This window comes from Cryptomeria japonica, chromosome 2 (genome assembly GCF_030272615.1).
Source record: "Cryptomeria japonica chromosome 2, Sugi_1.0, whole genome shotgun sequence".
Classification (NCBI taxonomy): Eukaryota; Viridiplantae; Streptophyta; class Pinopsida; order Cupressales; family Cupressaceae; genus Cryptomeria; species Cryptomeria japonica.
Window position 1 is genome coordinate 447670703 of NC_081406.1, and position 13070 is coordinate 447683772.

The 13070-nt window shown below is 32.9% G+C and overlaps 1 pseudogene; it reads right to left on the reverse strand.

The window, feature by feature from the left end:
- Positions 1-9568: 9568 nt before the first annotated feature.
- LOC131031609 (DNA topoisomerase 1 alpha-like) overlaps positions 9569-13070 on the reverse strand; it is a 69985-nt pseudogene continuing 66483 nt past the window's right edge.

Consider the following 13070-nt stretch of genomic DNA (forward strand, 5'->3'; position numbering starts at 1 on the left):
TTTTTTAATTAATTAAGGGATTAGAAGAATGATTTTGGATGGAGGGAATTAATTAATTTGAATTAATTAATCAAAGGGATTATTGAAATGAACCTATTTAATAAATCCTTAGATTTATTAATAAGTAGATGAAAGTGGAGGATTTAATCAAATTGCTTAGTGAATTCAATTAAATTAGGGAGGAGGATTAATTAAATAATTTCTTATTCAATTAATTATCTTCAGGCCATTTTTAGGTGTATACAACTACTTATATCAATTGCAAATTAAACATTTCAAATGTGATACAAATATTCAATTGTGAACAAGTAAAATCAATTGCACATTTTTATTGTCAATTGCGAACAAATCGATTGGCAATTGCAAATTAGAAAATTTTTGCACTTCCAGACATCAAAGAAAAAATTGGAAAAGACCAACAAGAATGTGCATAATTTTTTAAAGACTCACCATGCCACCAGAATCAGGAGGTCTCTAATATGATTGCACTCGCTCAAACAAGTACAGTCTTGCTTTGTGACCTGCCATCTCTAATATGATTTTTAATTTATAATTAATATAGTTAATTTTTGCTCAAACAAAAACATACAATTCATTATGTGAGCAATATGTCCAAATTTCTCTATGAAATAAATCTAAATGACAACAAACAAGCTTTTATACTTGCAATAAAACAACCTTCGACACATAATCATTAAAATTTGTCTCTACCTAAAATTGTAGTTGTAAGCTAGATATTGCCAAAACAGTGGCTTGCTAATCTTTTATTGCAGCTAAACAAATGCATTTTGTTGAATTCTACCCCACATAAAAGACTCAAAAAATTGCCATCAAGAAATATAAAGCATTGCAACTATCGAATATGATTTGATAAGCTTTCTCAAATATTGAACTACCACTAGAAAACTCCTTGCCTCAATCACAATGAAAGTCTTCAATCACTTCAAAATGACTTTCACTTTTACTAAATTCCTAACAATGGTTGGATCCCTGTTTGATAAATTTTGATCTCAGTGTAGACACCTAAAAATGTTTCATTGATCCTACACTAATTATTCATTTATTTAATCAAGTAATTCTTTAATTATTTGATTAAATTAATTATTTCTTCTAATCATCACCCTTCATCACTTCTGATTATTCTGTTTCTATTCTCAAATCATTTAATCAGTTAACCCTCTTCTAAATATTAATTAAATATTATTTATTTAATTAATTATGACTTATTCCTTAGTTAAATAATCTTTATCATTTAAATAAACTCATTTCAAATGTTTAAATAATTTCATCTAAATTAACCCTCTTCTAAATATTAATTAAATATTATTTATTTAATTAATTATGACTTATTCCTTAGTTAAATAATCTTTATCATTTAAAAAAACTCATTTCTAATGTTTAAATAATTTAAAATGGTAATATCTCCTTGGTTTTGTTGAAACTCTCAAAAGGCTTCAAAAGATAGGTCCATGTTGTTGCATGAAAAATTAAAATGGTAAGGTTGTGTTTTGTACGTGGCATGTAGCATCAACATTATTCTTGAGAGAGCTTGAGTTCTTTTTGTTTTCTTTCTACAAGCTTTCTTGCTGTAACAGATTCATCTTGGCAGCCAGCATTATTCCAAGTCTTCGTCGATGATTCTGATGGAGAAAATCTTGCAGTTATTTCATTGCTTCACCAGTACTTCACATATTGTTCATCTAAGATAATATGCACTTTCAGTGATTCTTCAGTTTTCAAGAGCTGGGAAGCCATTCAGGGTTTCTCACATGATGAAGTCTCAGTCAAAGCCACGCATTACACTATGCCTTACATGCGTGTAGTTTGGAAAAGAGAGAAAGTGGGTCTTGATGAGTTTGGAGCTGTTCTCTCATGGTAAAAGAAGAAAAACTTTTATTCCAATTTTTTATTTTTCAAAGTTTGTTTTCTTTTCAAATAGCATTCATTCTGGAATAATACAAAGCACCCACAAAAGACTATCATGAATAGAGTAGAAGTCATAGTCACATCATATAACAATCTTATTAGGCATACCGCATATGTAAAACATAAGAAAGATCCATCACTAAGAGCTATGAATGTGGACCTTTGGTGAAACCTAAGATCAGTAATCAGCAAGGATACAACAAATACCAGCATGAACAGTTAAGGAGTCAAAGATATTAAGGCAGTCTGTAAAAGAAAAATCTATCAATGGGTATAACGAAGAGATAGGTGCCATATTCATGAATGATGATTAGGAGCTTGTCTTAGCCATAAGACAAGGGTTTTAACAGTGAGAAGATTGTGGGGCTGAGTTCATAACAGTCATATGTTTTAGTAGTCAAAAGCCTCATGACATGGATTGAGATCAAAATGCTATGGGCAGTGAATGCAAAGTTATGGCAAGGAGATCAAAGACATGGATCTCAATGCAAGGAATGGTATTAGAATTGTTTGTTCACTTCATTTACAATCATAATGAAGAAAATAGAGTGAGCAAAAGAGAGAGAATAGAGGCAACAAACCGTGACATTGAATCACAGCCACAACATGAATCAGCATGAGCACTCCAAGGAGCAGCATAGAAAGACCTTAATGCAGCTACAGTGAGCAGCATTCCTAAAGGAAAGATAGTGCTACAAGCTTAAATGCAGTCTCAGCCCTATAATAGTCACCATGCAAGTCACAAAAGATACAGATCAAAGAGCATATAGAGGTGAGCTACATTGACAATAGTAGCAATGAACAATGACTTTTTCACAGTGAAATGACAGATAAAGATGAAAGAAAGCAATAACATCTAGCATGAAAAGGTAAAAAAAATATGGAGGACAATGATAAATACAATGACAATCACAAGTAATAATAGAATCAGGCATCTTGAACAGAGCAGCAGTCAAAGGAGCAAAATTAGTGGCAAAGATAAGAGGAATCGATGAGGCTTTTTTAGAGAGACATTAATAATATCAGCACCAACCATCCTTGATCAAGAATGACAATGAGTCTACCAAAAGCAGTTTCATTGTCAATACAACAAGACACAAATCTCTGTCAAAACAAGGAAAACAGTGAAAACAGAGAAAAAGACAGAAATCATAAATAGACTTTGCCACTATAGACATAGTGGAAGGCTACAATCACAACATTTACAACATGGGCCAAAGAACAGTGACAAAACCTTGGGGAATTTCTTCGCAAGTTCGAATCCAAATTCAGTGGTGATCATTCAAAGAGGGCACTATTGAGAATCCATCACAGTCATCATACAAGCCCAGATAATAAGTTGCATTCAAATCTATTGTTGAGTTGTTGTTAAATTCTGGTAATAAGAAAAGACACAGGCCTATGAACATAGTTTGATCAGTAAAATAGTGCAACGATTGTAAACCCCATGATAAAGAGAAGACCTATGATAGAGAAATAACAATGGGCATAGAGATAGCCTGATAGAGAGATAAATGTAGTCTCAAAAGAAATAGTGTAGAGAAGATGCAATGAATCTTCATAATACAGTTTCATGACAATCAGGGACAGTAAGACAGAGGAAAGGTCACTAATATAAATACTGATTGCAAATCATAGTGAATGGAAAAAGGGACATTCCTAGAAGACAAGAACTTGTATCCACAAGATTGCAAGTCATCCAAAGAACATCATGAATATTCACCATCAAATACAAGGAAGGAGAATGTGCAGGCATCAATGAAAGACCAAATTGCATCCATTTACGAGGATAGTCAGAACAACTTATATGCCCAAGAAAGTCTACTACAATGAACAGAGGAAAGGATAGTCAAAAGCTTTATGTTCACAGTCATCTTTGAAAAGTTAAATCAAACAGTGAAATAACAGAGCAAAGGCCAAGATGCAGTTAAATACAGTATTTTGCAATCCAATAATGATTTTAAATAAGAGCCACAGAGGTTATAATGGAAAGAAGACAGTCACAGAAGAGTCATTGACAAAAGAAATCAGTGAGCAGGTCCTTTGCTCCAAGTAATGACTTAAGAGCAGTACATAGATTAAAAATCAGAGGTCTCTGTCAACAAACGAAGGGCAAGATGAGAGAGTTCATTGCCTCAATATTCTTCTCAAAGATAAGGGTGTGAGCTAATGTAATAATGATAGCCTAATGAAAGTGCAGAGGTATAGGACCTAATTAATAAATCAGATTGTTCCTTTGTTTTTGAGATCGTGTAGAACTTTTTAGACTCATCAATGCATTGAAAAGAAAGATCATCAATCAAACTGTTATAAGAATTAGTTCACAATCAGTTGAGAGAGAAAAGGTGAAGTTAGAAGATCATGTGCAGGTGTGACCCTAAAATTAAGGAGTTTTGAAGCAGTTTCCAGTAGTTCAAGGCCAGCTAAGATCCCACATGGATGCATCATTAGTCAAGAGGCATTTTGGACCCACCTACACTCAATTTTCAGCAGTTATAGGAACTTTCTTGCATGCTTCTTTGTCAAATTCGACCTAGGAGGCTAATCACATGCAATTTGGAGATAGAAACAAGGTGGAAGCAACTAGTTCATCTTTAGTTCTGCAAGGCACAGTAGCTCAGCTTCAAGTTTTTCTCAAGACTTCTTCTATAAGTCTTTTTCTTCTCTTCATTTTTGAGTTCTTTTTTTTTCGTGCTTACACAATAGAGAAAGAATTGTGGCTCATTTTCATTTCAGTATTCAAACAACGTAACAACAAATCTTTATCTAGTATTCAATAAAGATAGCAGATTCTATCTCAACATATCTTGTTTCTATATTGTCAGATGAATGATTTGATTAAAATATTGTGATTTGTCATTAAAAGCCTTTATTTTATGTCTCATCTTTGCTTTGTGAAACAAGAATTTCATGGCAAGTTCAGGTCATGTGTTGTGCTTATCTGATTTTCAATAAATTGTATGTTGTAAAAACTTATTTTCCTTCAGAAAAACATTGAAATATTCAAACCTTCACATGAAACATTGTTAAATTTCATGATCTTGAATTGTGAGTCAGATTTTAAGTCTTCTGAAGCTAATAGAAGGTTTAGGACAGCAAGTGCTATAAATCCATTTTGGTGCAATCACCTCATGTTAACTATAGGATTTCATTTTCACTATTCTCTCAGCTAATAGTTTTAGGAAGTTTTATAAAGGACATCGGCCCTTCATCTGGAGGATGATTTTTTATTATAGGCAACCCACAGGCCTGGTAATCATCCCATGTTTCACAGGATTGTTGAATTAAATACTTAGCATTCAAGGTCCAAAACCTTTTACAAAAACTCCCAAAAACTTCCTCGTTTCTCCCATCAATGCTCCACAGAAAAAAATAAAAAGTAAACACCAAAAATGGGCAAACCCCACATAGCCAATTCACAAATCAAAGAAGAACTAGAAATTATTTTAGACACATTATGGAGGCAACACAATTTTTCCACATTCAAAATTCAGGTTACAGGTCACCTTATAGGAAGCTAATCCAGTAACAAGGACCTATATATCAATCTTCATACATAGTGAAAGTATCCCTCCAGATAACGCAATAACATTTAGACTAATTCCTAGTTTAGAGTTGAGAAAGTGCTCAAATTGAAATGACCATATTCAAAACAGTGCTCAAAAATGTCAACAAATGAGTTTGTATTTCCCAATATTTTTAATAAATAAGAAGTCAGCAACCACAAGTATATATTAGATGGACCCATCAATAGTTATTGACTGATTACACATTAAAGAAGTAAAACTTAGACCTACACTGAAATTCACAAACTCAAATTGTATTACATTAAATAGTCCCTTAGGCAACACTCTGATATTAAGATTTCATCACCAAGTGTAACATTTAAAACTCACAGAAATGGTGCCTACTCCCTATTTCAAGCTATAATAAAGCATTACTTATAGCAGAACAAAACAAAACAATAGAAATAGAACCCAGTTTAGGACTTCCACTTTATTGTGGAAAACTTGAGACTTCTCTAATTCACTTTTTAAGACTTGTGCTTTATGAAAAATTGTAAAGAACTCCAGATAAATTCCCCCAGAGAATTTCATTGCCTCTTTTTGGTAGTCTATCAAAATAATGATGTGGACTTGAAATAATGTTCTGGAAATAATAAGTGGACTAAAAGATTTGGCAAAGTTCAAGAAACCATTTGTTTTCAACACACTCTAGTCTCTCCATAAACACGCCGTAAATGACAATATCAAGATTTCAAACCATACTTTAACAACAAACATTAGTGAACATGTGAAAATTGATATAAGGGCATTGAATTGCAAAACCTAAGGCCAAACCTCAGTCCAATCGACTCAGTTAAGATGCTTCTTAAGGTGTGCTTGTGTCGTAACCAAGCATTATCTGCTATCCTCTCAATGGATATGCAGTCAAATGAGGACTCACAAATCATTTGTTCCTACAAGAGAAAAAATCCTTGAGTGGGCTAAGCCTCAACGGTTTTTTTGACAAAATATTGTAATTAGCCTCAAATTATCTAGAGTCGTTGAAATTTAAAGTTACCCTAATCATCTGTGAAACAAACAACCACCCAATTAAAGTATTTGAGAAGGATTTGAGCCCTGTGAGAGGAGAGATTTAGTACCGAGCCCCAATTCAAATCCAAAGCAATGCATTGGTTGCTCTAGAAGAAATTGGTGCTGGTGTTGTAGAGGAGATCATGGCCAATGGTTGCATCACTGGTGATTGAATCAATGACCTTGTCAATTGCCTCACTGGTATCTTCTTCCCAATCTTAAGAAGAGATGACAATACAGATTGAAGAAGTGGAGCATAGAGCTTTGTAGGTATGTTGTCCTATTCTACTCTTCATCACAGTAATATAATTACATTGTGATTCATGGAAGAAAACTAATATCTTTAAGTTGCTAATTAGTTTTAAGCCTTCTCTTTCTAAATATTTACCCCATTTCCACCTGCCAAAATTCATTTCTCATACTCAAGATATGATATAAAAAAATGAAGCTGTTTTGGCATTTTGAAACTACAAATACCCTCAAGTTCTTACAAGTTTTGTTTCTGATCTCTATATCTCATATTGGTTGTGATTCCATTTGATTCAGTCTCCCTCAAGGGGCATGCCAGCTAGAGATCAACAACCACAATAATGTTGAAGACCATTATATTTTTAGGCTTTGCAAGTTTGAAGTGACTAAAACAAAAATTTTACATTTTGAGATCTTGTGCAATTGTGAGATAAAATTTGATATCGTTGCACGTTCAAAGGCTTTGGAGCTTATCATATTCTTTCAGCAATTATTATTACTAGTTAAGTGTTGCATGATTGTATGATCCTTGCAAGGAAGAAACTAACGTGAGTGTCTGCGAGGTCAAACCTGGTTGGTATTTTGTATAAGAAACCCATCTCACAAGCATTTTTCACAGTAGCTTGTTATCTTTTTTAAGCATCTTAAATTTTGAAAGCTTTCTTGAAATCCCCATAGATTTCTAGATGAATTATTACTCTATTTTTAGACTTTAGAACTATCTCATTGAGATTTGGATACAAATGATTCATTCTCAAAACTGCTTTTGTTAGATGGTCCCCAAGATTGGGTTATTATCAATGCCAATTGCTTTGTTGCTAAACTAGGGTACTGGCATAGTAGGTTAGGGAGTTGGACATGGTTCAATTGATACTTGATGACATTCTGGTGGAAAGGGAGTGAGAAAGATGTACAAAGATAGAGTAAACAGAACCAAGGAGTGTTTCATGTGTAAAAATATAGTCATGTCACCATTTCTAGAGGAGAGGATTATTTTACTTAAAGGAACCCACATGATAAGGCCTCTTGGACTAATCTTAGCCACAAACACAACCACAAATGAGAAGTTATTCAAAATTCTCCAAAAATTGTCTTGTCAGTTCGGCATGATTACTAATGTAAAAGGCTTTTAGGATTCAAAAACTACCAAATTGTAGTAATCATCTAGGCTTTTAGTTCTTCCAAATTTTCTCTTACATTTTCTTTCCCTCACTTCACTCTTCCAAACATTTACTGAGCCCTACCTTTGTGAAATTTTCACTGTAGAAATGTACAATAGAAAGCAAGGGAAGCACAAAAATGTAATATGCACCCCAGTTTGCTACCAATCTTTTTTTCCAAATTTTGCACAGTTTTTACCATAGGCAATTTGACAAACAATTCGGTAACATCCCTCAGCAAGTTTCTAATGTTTTTTCACTATTTTCCCTTGCAGTGAAAATATATTTGGTTGTTTTGTGTGCATGAACTGATGATGTTTGTATTGCAATGGCTTTAAGATTACACAAAACTTGCACATAACATTCAAATCATTGCAATAATACTAATAACTGACATTACAAGGGTGAGATTCATGCAAGAATAGCAATAGGAAATCACTAAGATGGTCAATGAGTTTTTTACCTCATCTCTTTTAATAGAAATTAACATTAGATTTTAGAGATTTGTAACAAACTTAGTGTATTGTATAATGCAATCTTCCTTCCAAAAAGAAAAACAAATAGGTATCCTCATTTTCTTATTTCCTCTTTCATTCATAGACTAAAAGATTGTAGCTTACAATATTGGGTAGAGCATTCATAGAAAATACTACTACCATACACTGAAGCTTAATACAGCCTTTTTCCTATGTCAAACCTCTGCAAGGTTCCATGCCACTATTTAGTTTATTCTCAGATGTTCTACAACCTCCACGTTTTGACTTAGAGTCTAATTAACCCCTCCGCACAGGAGTAAATACACAAAATAGGGCATCTCTGCAAGGCACAAAGTCCCTTCTAGAAAAAAGCCCTTATCACACATAGATTATTGCAAATAAAATCCATGCCTTACCATCTATATCCCACAAACTTCTCCAGAATTACAAGCCTAGCAAGTATTGATTTTTCTATTTCAACCAATGAACACATGGTAGGTGAAATATTGAATGTAAGATGAACATTATAGTTCTCTGAAAGTTGTTTTCCTCTGGCATGAGATTGGAAAGTTTTTTTTATGGTGTGAGACATTATTTGTATGTGGGAGGTTTCTCCCAAATAATAGCCTATCGGCTAATAAAGCAATAATACCAAATGCCCACACCCTAAAAAATAGTTATATAGAACAATAGAATTATTAACATAAACAACCAATAAATCTAGTCAAATTTGAGTGAACATTTCCACCTGAGAACTAACTTATTGCCAAACTCCAGACCAAACATTGGTTTCATTCTCACAACAGAAAAGGCCAACCCTCTCAAACCATAAAATAAAAACATGTTTGCTTACTCTTTAACAATGCTGAAAATGCATAGAAAGGCACATGAGCCCAGAATAGAACAGTGGGATCTAAAGCAGTAAATATATAGATCATGTACTTCCATTTGGGAGGAAAATAATCACATAGCTTTCGTAAAAGATGGGGTTGTTGAGTCCCAACACTTCATGTGGGCTAAAGCCATGAAATAAAATCTACAAGACTCGAGAAAAGCATTTTACGCCATCCCCCCAAAAAGAGGGAGTAAACCAGATGGGTATAGTTTTCTTAATCTCATTAAAGATGTCTTACAAACTACACCTTTAGGCACTTAACATGACTGCAAATCAAAAGAAACATCAAAATTTGTACTCTTTCTCTACACCCATTGCCCATTCAAATTTGGCCAACAACGATTTACTAAATATCTGGCAGCAAGAAAAAAGAAGAGGAATTAATACCAATCCACCTAGATGGAAACCAACCAAACATTTGGCAATAACTTCTAAAGATAAAGAGAAAAAATATGAAGAAAACAACTACCTTTTTTATGTGAACATCATGACGCTTGCACCAGGCAACTATGATTCTTGGGTCCAAGTAATTTTTCTTAGATGTTTCCAATGCTAGAGTCCTAAAATCATCCTTTCTTCTCATTCTTAACTTCATTTTAACAATTTTAGCCTTGGTTTGTGCAATTTTTTTTTTTATTCTGCAACATGAGAAGGATAAACATTCTCATACCAAATATTCAAGCACAGACAAAAAGGAATTCATAAGTAAAAACATGATTCCATATAAAGGGCCATACCTGATAAAATTTAAGTTTCTCTTTGGCTTCCCTTCTGCATAATTTAGTGGTTGTTTCCCTTTTTTTGCGCTGATCAAATCTGTTTCAAGCTCCTTTACAAGATCCTATTTTCAATAAACCAAAATGTTAAAGATCTAAACTAAGAATGAACAAACTCTGACAATAAGATCTAAGACTCACTATCTCAAGTCTTTATATGGAAGTAAACCTAACTGATCTTCATAAATCCATACATTTTTAATAAAAGAAGGAAAAAATGCAAACTCAATGCAACATCATTGTGACAGTTATAAGCACAACTGTTTGTTTGAAAGGTATTGTTCTAAAACTTGAAGTATACAATGTGTGTTTCTAAAACTTGAAAAATACAATGTGTCAATAAATCCATACATTTTTAATACAAGCACATCTGCTTGTTTAAGAGGTCATGTTTTAAAACTCAAAATCTACAAGGTACATTTCAAAAAATTGAAAAATACATTGTGCATGCCTTAATATGATGCATTAAAAACAAAGACATACCACAAATGTTGTCATTTTTTCCAATATCTTATCCATTTGAGCATTGTGTGACTTTGACTCAGAGCGCTAATGGTTACAGAGAATTGCAACCTAAACAAGAACTCGAACATTTAAGAACCATCAGACCTAAGGCTTCTCATAAAACAAAACATATAAGTAGTCAACTATGAATATTCAAAGAAACAGTCAACAACACGAATCTAGAAATTGTGAATTGTGAATGTGCACTTGCTTGTTTGTTTGCTTGCTGGTAGCCAACAATCTTTTCTAGTGCACCACTACTAGTTGTCTCTTGCAGCTGTTTAAGGACAAGAAAACAAAAGACAAAACAATCATGAGAATCATTACATTGTGCTTAGAATTAAATCACTCCACAAGGTGTACATTAAATTGAAGGATATTTTGCAAATGAATCCCATAAGAAAGAAATCAAAGCAATCCTAAGCCATATGATGAGTATAAATATAGAAAAGATGAACACTGAGAATCAATGCACTTCAAAAGGGAATAGATTCAAGTTTTGTGATTTTGCAAGAATTTGCAAACAATTCTATAAAGGCTTGATGCTATGATCTCAAAAATTTAAATAGCATGTAGTGCAAGAGTGATTCTATTTTGTGAAAATATATAGTCCATATCCATAATATACGAAACAATGAACTTCATTAGTGCATTTAATTGATGAATGGTGAATCATTTGTAGACCAAAAAATACCTTTAGCATATGCCAAACCATTCATCAGGCTATGACATGTGACCTCGTGATTGAAACATGGGGAAGCAGCCATGCAAAATACTGGGGTTCAAACGTTAGAGGCCATAGGGCTCTTTTTTGACTCTAGGAGCTTTGGGAATCTTAATGTAATTAAATTTGATGTTCATGTACATAATTAAATCTGATCTATGTGTGTATTGGGAAGAACCATCTTTTAAGGAATGCAACACATACCAATTTCTCGAATGTGATGGAGGCATTATATGTTCTGAAGACTTTTGCTGTGAGGCCGGGCATTATTTTCTTAAGATGAGCATTGAGTATATTTGGATCCAGCTCGTCAAACAAAAAATCGCCATCCTGTTTACCTTAAGCATACAAGTACAATTTATAAGAAACATAAAAAAATTGGTTTAGCTCATATAAAAGGCATTGTACAATGCAATTTAGCATTCAACTAAAGCATGAATACCTTTTCTAAAATGATCGATAGCAATATAGACCTGTTCATCAACCTCAACCTTATTTAAGTATCGGATAGAATCTTTCCCTAGAAAGTCAAGCTGAAAGAGAAGGCCTCATCTATCAGAAGCTTTAGAAAAGCAACAACTCATGCATTTCATTTGTTGTTTGTGATATTGTTCGTAACCAATCTTAAAGCATAAGATATAAAAATTACAGTTATCATCTCACCTGTAGGATATTTGGAGGAAGTAATTTCACATTTTTCACTTTCAATGTACAACAACCAACTGTATCAGCCTCATCATCATCCTATAATTCAAGAAAATAATAGAAATGTTATTCCAAAATAGTTAAATCAATTAGAGAGAACATCTACCTTTCACTTTTTATGAAAAGTTGCATAATGCTAGATTAATAATTAATCTGTACATTTAATTATGTTCATTCACTAAATCTGACAACAAATTACATACAGGCATACAAGTTTACTTTCTTGATTTGCTGAACTGGTGAATTTTTCTAGTATCTACATGCCAAAACTCTTCCACAAGAAAGAAAGAAAAAGCCTGAAAATAAATCAATAAAGAGTTTTTGCAGTCTTATCTAGGAATTCTTGCATGCAAAAATTTCTTCAATTGACTAATTTTTACTATGTTTACTAATTGAAACTTTGTCCAACAATTAGCCAACTCTTTAAATGAAATACAAAAATCAGATCAAATCAATCAAAATAACAAGTGGAAGAAAGAATAGGGAATAGTCTGAAGCTATGTCACATGGGGCAATGAAATAAAAAGTATATTAATAGAAAGAGAGAGACAACCCTAATTGTCATCTATACATCATAAGTCAAATGAGTTACTAACCTGTTGTCTACAAATTAGCACACATACATAATTGCTAAAAATTAACATCACTCTAATAAGACACACAATACTTGTTTAGAATAGAATTATGTTCATATTTGGACCAATTTACAAATAGAGAAAAAAAATTGTAGCTAACTACCCTGTTAAATTCCAATGATGCAGCAACAACATTTCTTAAATGTTAATGAAAGCACACACAACAATATCAATTCAAAAATGTTCATGTATATACAAATCTGTTGTGCAAAATAAGCATCCTATATTAGATCACCTTATGATTGCCAACCCTTAGAGAAAGCCTATCAATAAGATAAGTGGCAACAGCAATTTTTCTTTCAATCATATTTTGTGATTTGAAGTTTTGTGTGTATGAATCTCGAATATTACCTATGTAATCCTGCACAAACACATAAAAAGATTCTTTACATCATAGCATTTATTGGATACAAACCAACAAATGTCAATTTAATTATTTCAAA